The sequence below is a fragment of the Miscanthus floridulus genome, chromosome 18 (assembly GCF_019320115.1).
Source record: "Miscanthus floridulus cultivar M001 chromosome 18, ASM1932011v1, whole genome shotgun sequence".
Taxonomy (NCBI): domain Eukaryota; kingdom Viridiplantae; phylum Streptophyta; class Magnoliopsida; order Poales; family Poaceae; genus Miscanthus; species Miscanthus floridulus.
This window is the reverse complement of record NC_089597.1, coordinates 47,391,788-47,400,887: the sequence shown is the minus strand read 5'-3', so window position 1 is coordinate 47,400,887 and position 9,100 is coordinate 47,391,788. Positions and strand designations below refer to the sequence as shown.

At 42.4% G+C, this 9,100-nt stretch overlaps 1 long non-coding RNA gene across 2 annotated transcripts; it reads left to right on the top strand.

Moving 5' to 3' along the window:
• The first annotated feature begins 6,295 nt into the window (after positions 1-6,295).
• LOC136522465 (uncharacterized) lies at positions 6,296-8,803 on the top strand. 2 transcript variants are annotated; one of them, XR_010775909.1, is made up of 4 exons: positions 6,296-6,775; positions 6,985-7,124; positions 7,238-7,474; positions 7,587-8,803. It is a non-coding gene; the product is annotated as an uncharacterized lncRNA (long non-coding RNA). The 2 variants fall into 2 exon arrangements; XR_010775908.1 differs by lacking the exon at positions 7,238-7,474 and having other exon boundaries at positions 6,339-6,775.
• The last annotated feature ends 297 nt before the right edge of the window (positions 8,804-9,100 follow it).

The window sequence follows — 9,100 nt, the reverse complement described above, 5'->3', positions numbered from 1 at the left end:
ACAAGAATTCTTCTAACCACTCAAGATCCTCATAGCAAGGAATTAAACCATGGAGGGTCTGACGGAGCTAGAGGCACTCGAGAAAAGCAGACAGAAAAGAAACATAACTGAGTTGTTGAATTGCTCTCACTAGAGTCGGATAGACATTTTATAGTCGGCCTGAAAGATGGATCCAAGCGCCTGTGAAGCAATGATGCTCTCGTAAAGTTTTGAAGCATGGACTCATAAACTAGCAAAGATGGTGATAGACAGTAGACCACAGATCAAGATTCTCTACCCATGACCACGGACCTATCGGGGGTACAGGCATGATAATTTTGGAATAAAATTACTTTTATCCCAAAATTGGGGGCATGTGTTTACACCAAAATTTGGGAAGAAGAATTGTAGGAACTCAAAACCTCCCAAGATCATGCCATCGAGGAATCGATTGCATAAAGGTCGGTATCAGCTGATTCGAATGCAGTACTGGAATCAGCTCTCTTCAGATAGTGTTAGCAGATAACGATAAAAGTTGTGGTTGGCATCAGGAAAAAACATGTTGGACTCTACAAAAAGGGAAAGATTAGGGTCCAAGTTATCTAAAATTAGGAATGTTTTCTCTTATACCAAAGATTGTATTGAGTCGTGCTTAAGTAGGATTCATGCGTAGGTTCTGGGTATAAATATTGGACCTCGACTATTGTAAAGGACACACAATCAATCAAATACAATTTACTTACATTTTTGGCTCCGCCCACCTCTTAGGAGTAGGAGTAGACTAGATCTCGGTGAGTTCTTCAGCGAGCAGAGCTGCATCGGTCCGGTCGACCTCTGGCTTATCTGTAAGTACCGTCATGGCTTATACTTCTATTCGTACGGCTGCATCGATCTGGTCGACCTCCACTGCGACTCTAGTATAAGCTAGTTATCGACTATTATCTAGTTCAAGTACGGCTTCATCGATCCGGTCGACCTCCACTGCTCGAACTAGATTAAGGTCAAGTTATCGGCTCTACCTAAGAGTGACAATCTTTGGTAGATTCATTAAGTTCTCGATCTTGCTGATGTTCTTATCGTCATTAGTTTGTAGCAACATCAACCTGCCCGGTCGAGATCAATTTAGATCGGCCTCATATCCTTTGGGTTCGTCGTTTGCTTTGTCACAATATGATACTTCTTACAATGAATGATGGGTTATGTCTTATCGGCTGTTCTATTTCGATCTTGATTGTGCATAGTACACGATTAAGGCACGTATGATCTTAGAGAGGTTTGCTGGTTAGTTAAATCTGGTCTATGGTTCACTATTATGGCTATTGAAAGGTCCTAATGGCTAGAGGGGGGGGGTGAATAGCCTATTAAAAATTTCTACAACAACGCTTAATAAACCTGTTAGCTAATTATGAGGCGAAGCAAGTGTTGCGCTAGCCTACTAAAATTGCAAGCCACCTACCACAATTCTAGTTTATATCCACACAACAGCTATGTCACTACACTAAGTTAGTATGCTCTCAAAGGCTAACTAAAGAGACACACTAAGCAAACTAACAAGCTCTCACAACTAGCTACACTAAAGAGCTTGACAACTAGTTTGCGGTAATGTAAAGAGAGTGAGCAATTTGTTTATACCGCCGTGTCGAGGAGTGAACCAATCAATCACAAGAATGAATACCAATGAAGACCAATAACTTCGGAATCAAATGATGAACACAATGATTTTTTACCGAGGTTCACTTGCTTGCCAGCAAGCTAGTCCTCGTTGTGGCGATTCACTCACTTGGAGGTTCACGCACTAATTGGCATCACACGCCAAACCCTCAATAGGGTGCCACACAACCAACACAAGATGACGATCACACAAGCCATGAGCAATTCACTAGAGTACCTTTTGGCTCTTCACCGGGGAAAGGTCAAGAACCCCTCACAATCACCACGATTGGAGTCGGAGACAATCACCAACCTCCGCTCGACGATCCTCGCTGCTCCAAGCCGTCTAGGTGGCGGCAACCACCAAGAGTAACAAGTGAATCCTGAAGTGAAACACGAACACCAAGTGCCTTTAGATGCAAACACTCAAGCAATGCATTTGGATTCTCTCCCAATCTCACAAAGATGATGAATCAATGATGGAGATTAGTGGGAGGGCTTTGGCTAAGCTCACAAGGTTGCTATGTCAATGCAAATGGCTAAGAGAGTGAGCTAGAGCTAGCCAAGGGGCTTAAATAGAAGCCCCCACAAAATAGAGCCGTTGGCTCCCTTCACTGGGCACTACTCGGGATGACCGGACGCTCTAGTCATATCGACCGGACATAGGACCCTAGCTTCTGGTCGCCTGATGCTTGCCACGTGTCATCGGCTTCAAACGTTGATCGCTCGATCTCAACGGTCATCAGTAAATTTAAGTAGTGATCGGACGCGCTGCTCAAAGCGACCAAACATAGGACCCCAGCGTTCGGTCATTTCTAGTAAGGTTCCATTTGCGAAAATTCACGATCGAACACATCCGGTCACTCAACATCTCTTCTGTGCACTGCCACGTCAGCGGGACCGGACGCACCCACTCAGCGTCCGGTCACCAAGTGACCCAGCATCTGGTCGAAGACCGACGTCAGCGTCTTCACTGCTTCCACTGACTGGATACGCTGGTCCAGTTGAGACCAGCGTCTGGTCCACTCTGTGAAACCCTGTCTTTTCTGTACAGGGCGCCGGTGGCACCATTGGACTGTTTGCACTCTACGGGCGGACACTCCACCAGTGAAGTTTCTTACCCTTGCTCAAATGTGCCAACCACCAAGTGTATCACCTTGTGCACATGTGTGTTAGCATATTCTTACAAACATTTTCAAGGGTGTTAGCATTCCACTAGATCCTAAATGCATATGCAATGAGTTAGAGCATCTAGAGGCACTTTGATAACTGCATTTCGATATGAGTTTCACTCCTCTTAATAGTACGTCTATCAAACCTAAATATGATCACACTTGCTAAGTGTCTTGATCACTAAAACAAAGTGGCTCCTACCATTTATACCTTTGCCTTGAGCCTTTAGTTTCTCTTTCTTCTTTTCCAAGTTTAAGCACTTGATCATCACCATGGCAACACCATTATCATGTTATGATCTTTATTTGCTTCACCACTTGGAGTAGTGCTACCTATCTTATAATCACTTTGATAAACTAGGTTAGCACTTAGGGTTTCATCAATTCACCAAAACTAAACTAGAGCTTTTCGCTATAATGATCTGGTCAATCCCCACTGATAACACTGTAGATTGGAGGATGCTAGTTAGTAGATCTGTTTTTGATTAGGCATGACCTTAACTGTTTGCTATGCCTGCATCGGCTAAATAGCTGATCGCTTGTGCGTTAACACCTACATCATGTTTGCATGATTCTGTTAAATGTGAATAGATCTGTTTACTTTAAAGGTTTGATGTGTTGTCTTTTTCATGGCTGCATCGATCCGATCGAACCCCACTGTTAGAGATAACAAGTTAGGTCTGACAAGTCCATATGTTTGTCCATGTGAAATAGTCGATTATTCACATGCTGTAGTTCTCTTCACCTGAATCGGCTATTTTAGCCGATTTATCCGAGCCTTCACGTATAACCACTGTTCGCCTACACGGCCGTGTAGCCCGTGTACACGCCGTGTACACGCTACACGGTGGTGCGCCGTTTCCGTCCGTTTCCGTTTAATCGTCCGTTTACCCCGTTTAATTGACCGTTTACCCCGTTTAATTGACCGTTTAGCCCGAATAATAGCTAAACAGTAGGTGACCGACTGTTTACCGTTTAGCGTTTAGGAAAACACTGCGTATAACATGTCTTTCGGAAAGCCTATCGAAGTATAGACGGTTTTACGGATTCTTCAGTTTTAGTTTGTTATTATCATCATAGCTGCCATCGATCCGGTCGAACCTCACTATTGATAGTAACAGATTAGATTCAGAGCGTCTGTAGATCCGTTTGTATTAGATAGTCGATTTGTTCGCGTGTTATATCCTTTCTCGTTAGATTCATCGGCTCAATGATTCATACTGGTAATATCCACCTAGCTGATGATCTCATTTCCACATACGTGTACTATACCTATCAACATAAAATCAATCGCTACCCGCGAGCTCTATAGTCCGTAACAGCGATTTATGTGCGTATCGGCTATTTAATCGTTCTTCTCGTATGGCTGCTCCCGAAGCGTCACACTTGGAACTGTCTGGGCACAGACCGACACGTTTCACCTTAAATTACTGATAAACTTTCTCTCCTTGTCAATTGCAGGGTCCAATTGACTGGCATGTCTCGGGAGGAATACATAGGATTGATTATCCCTGCGTTGAAGCTAGGCGGATCTCCAGCTCCATCGAGCATACCCTTTCGGCTTGCTCGTGTGTCGACGCGTTTTCGTGCCGACACATTGAAATGTAGCAAGTGCATTTGTAAGACCAAAATGCATGACCTTGAATTGGTAATGGCCATGGTGGGTCTTACATGTTTTTTTGTGTTCATCCTCTGGGTGCATCCTAACCTAATGATACCCTAACCTCATATCTAGCTTGGTAAACCACTGTGCTCCAGCTAACTCATCTAGTATTTCCTCTATTACAGGCATAGGAAATCTGTTCTTGATTGACATATCATTTAGTTTTCTATAATCTACACAAAATCTTCATGATCCATCTTTCTTTTTAACCAACAAGACTCGTGATGCAAAAGGGCTATGGCTATGAGCTATTAGACTAGCTTGTAACAGTTCTTGAACTTGTCTCTTTATCTCAGTTTTATGGTTGGGAGAATAATGATAGGGTTTGGAGTTAATTGGAATGGCTCCAGGCACTAGAGGTATAGTATGGTCATATACTCTTTGTGGAGGTAAAACTTTGGGATCTCGGAAGACATCAACATAGGCTACAAGGAGATCTTGGATGGGTTGTGGTGGTGTTGATGGATGTTGCAATGATGTGTTTATAGAATCATGCAGTTGATCAACCAAGACATAAGCCCAAACATCATTGCCTTTAGCAGAGTTGTATACCTTTGTTGCTGATATGGAATGCAGTTGTAGAGGTGGGTCTTGTAGGCCCTAGAGATTTACTAGTTTGCTTTGCTCAGAGAATTCCAAAGTTTTTTATTCCCAGTCACACTGCATGGGGCTATGGGCTTGTAACCAATCAAACCTCAAGATTGCATCATATGGGTGCATATCTAGCACCACCATATCTGTGCATAGGGTATGGCCTTGACTGTACCACTGTAGGTTTGAGATTCTCCTATCTGTTACTAGAGAGTCACCATTGGCCAATTTCACTGTTCTATGTGGCATTTTCTCTGTTGGCAGTTGAGCAATATCCACAAAGTGTGAGCTAATAAAACTATGGGAGCTTCCACTGTCCAACAAAACTAGCATAACTTTGTCCTTGACTCTTGATTTAAGTTTGATGCAATTTTCATTTTCCTGACTAGAAAGTGCATTGAGGGAAAGTTGGCAGAATTCTTCATGTAATGCATCTTCAGCTTCTAACTCATTCAGAGTATCATCAGAGAGCTCCCTATCAAGATCATTGAGTACCAATGCATTTGCTTGAGGCTTGTTTCTTTTAGTGCAAACTTCTAAGTGCCCTGACACAAACTTTTCACCACAACTGAAACATAGGCCATTGGCCTTTCTGTAATCTCTGAGTTGCCTGTCTCTCCACAATGAAGTTTGTGGAACTGTGGTCTTGTTCTCCATCTTGGGTGGGTGGTACTGTCTATTCTGAGCTATTCCTCTATTGTATTTGTCATTGGCTCTTTCCAGCATGCCTCGCTGTATTCTTGCTAATGTAGCTGCTCTAGTGATTGTTGTTGGTAAATGAAGTTCTACCATATTCCTGATTTCCTCCTTTAGACCCATGGTGTACTTTGGTGTGAAAAACAAGTCATCATAATGAGGATTATGCATAATGATAGTGAACTGCAAGGCTTGAAATATGGTTGTATATTCTTCCACTGTAGTGGTCTGTTTCAACTCCAACAGTGCATTCATGGCAGCTCTTAAGTAATCAGCTCCAAATTCTTCTTCTACAGCTTCACAGAATTGAGCCCAAGTGCCCAAAGTATGTGTGTGCTTGTAAGCTTGATACCACTTGGCTGCATTTTCCTTGAAATGCAGAGTGGCTGCTGTGATCCACATGCCTTCAGGTAAACTGTAGAGCTCAAAGTAGCTTTTACAGTTGTCTTTCCATACTTTTGGATCAGTGCCATCAAAGATGGGAAATTGCATCTTGGGAATGTTCTGTCGAGTGAGGGAAGTCTTGTCACTAGTAGTTTTGCCACCTAAACTTTTGTGCCCAAAAGTATGAAGAGGTCTTTTGGTTTTGGATGATTCAGGCTTCTTACCATTCTTCAGCTCAGCAAAAACATTTTGGAAGTCAGGTTCTTCATCACAGAGGACTGAAACTGATTCATTGTCAACTTCCAGCTTGTTTTCATTCTTGAAGTGTTGTCACGTGTGCCTTCCTCCAGAAACTTCGTTTCCCATCGCCTCCTCCGCTCCCTCCGCCACCTCTGCGCTCTCTGCAGATCTCCTCCATGACTTCTCCACTCCGGCATGGAGCGCACGGCCCCGGCATCAGGGGCGACCTCCGGCACGACCCCATCCCGGCCCTCGGCGAGAGGGGGTCCTCCGGCGCAGCTCCAGGTGTCAGGGGGTCAACGCCGCAGCAGATCCTCCAGCGTGGCCCCCGGCGAGGCAAAACGGATGGCCTCCGGGGCAAGGATGCTGCCAACACCTTCGCCGCCAGGTGCAAACCGAGGTCCGGCATTTCCATGCCCTTATTTCTTTACGCTGGTAATTTCATATGTATTAATTGCAGTTGGCCAATTGCCTCTTGCGGACATATATTATGGGTATGATCCATTGCGGCCACTTTATTTTTAATTGCTTCATTTGTTATTCACTTTTGTACCAACAGGCTCCGTTGAGGCATACTCAAGTAACTTCAATCTCTTTGTGATTTTCCAGGGACCTAAATGTACAAATGATTCAGAGTCTCTGTCTATCAGGCTGAACCATTAACAAGTATGTCATGTACAAACATTGCAAGTAACCATACTGATCAGGGGCATGATCTTCAAGAAAGAGTTCAATACCTTGATTATTGTGTAAGCAGTAACTTTCAATACCATGCTTTGTTCTTGCAGCTCAAACCTTTTTATTTTTTTTGCAATTAAATGTATAGGTACACCATTATCATTTTGTATAGCTGCATTGTCAGGTTTGGTGTATGCCATCCTGGGTATTCATCGATTCTCCAGTTTGGGTGTTGCGACGATTCATATCAATTTTATATACCTGCACTGTCAAGTTTGTTGTACGCTATCATGACTGTCCATGCATTCCCAGTTTGGGTGCTGCGAAGATTCATATATGCAGCCAGCAGTTCAGTGCACTTGGGAATTCTTGTGTTTTTCTTTTCCAATTAGCCATTCACAAACAGACTTGAGATGAAAAGGTGCAAAAAAATTGATTCAGTTATTGTTAGGCTTCTTTGCCTCATAGTGCCTGTTTATGTTGATATGCTTACAATAGGTTCTTATATATAAGTTTGGAATGCTTAATTTCAGGAACAGCTGAAGGATCGACGCAAGATGTTGCTGAGGTTTCGTATGAAGTTTCAATAAAAGGAAGACCAAATGTTCTGCGACGATTCATATCGATTTTATATAGCTGCACTGCCAATTTTGGTGTATGCTATCATGACTATCCACACATTCTCCAGTTTGGGTGCTGCGAAGATTCATATATGCATAACCAGCGGTTCAGTGCACTTGGGAATTCTTGTGTTTTTCTTTTCCAATTGCCCATTCACAAATGTTTACGAGGCGGTAAGAACTTTGATCATCAATTGAACCTACCTTTATTTTTCCACTCAGAATTTTGATCTGCTACAAGCCTCCAGTGCATACCTCAGTTAATATCATATTCCTGATCTTCCTATATATGTATCTATTTATCTATGTGCTATTGTTAATTACATATGGTTTTATTTTCTATTATTATTTATGCATTATATAGTGTATTACTTATTCACAAATGTCGATGATACATTACGACAAATTATGTAGCCAAACACACTTTTTCCTGCCTCCTAGATACTCTCAAAACTGTCGGTCCACAAATATTTCTTTTTATTTTTGGCCTCATACCAACAGTTTGTTCTGTCAATGGTTTACCATTTAATAATGTCAGTGTTGCTTGGCCACGACCGACCACGCATACGCTGCCAATGTGGGCATGTTCATTTGCTTCGTCGAAGTTACAGTGATGGATCCCATGCTTAAATGTTTAACGTCTACATTATTTACTGTCTGCAGAAGAGCTTATGAATATTGAGGTCAATGAATGTTCTATCGTTATGCTCATTTATGATTTTATCTTCTTCGCTAATTAGTCAAGGGAATGCAGGCAAGGTGGACTGTACATTTCGGCTGACCATACCATCTTGCTCTCCGAGATCGAGTATCCATGATCATGCACAGTACAGTATGCATACATAGTTTTTTTTGTTAAGATTACCAATGCTGTCCATTTATGTTAACATATAGATGCAGCCTACTTTGGTTTGGCCTAATTAACACTGTTTTCCTTATGTGGCATTACCTGCTGATGTGATTTCGGAGGTCTTTAATTCAAAGTTATACAGGTGCCGTGCTTAAAAAATGCAGCAGTTTCTGTCTTCGACCACAACGTCCTTGGATAAAGGATATTATTTCTATTAACTGAGAACGTACTATGGCACTATCTCTACTCTTTGAACAAAACAAGAAATAAGATAATTATATATTGGCCTACATTTTTCATGTTATTTAATTACAGCTGACTTCTGTATTGTTTTTCCATATGATAAGTATCTATTCTCAGATTCACTGTTATTCCTTTGGCTATATGAATGTGGTTTTTTTTTTTTGTGATGACCATACGAATGAGTTGCGTATGGCCAGTTTGAAGGCAGCGCTTTAGAACTTGTCTTTACTATTGGCCCGTCAAACATCAAATCAACTGAACGGCGGGCGCAGCGGAACACATCAGCTTTACTCTGTCGGATCTGTGTATTGTAGGCGTGTGTGCCTAAAATCCA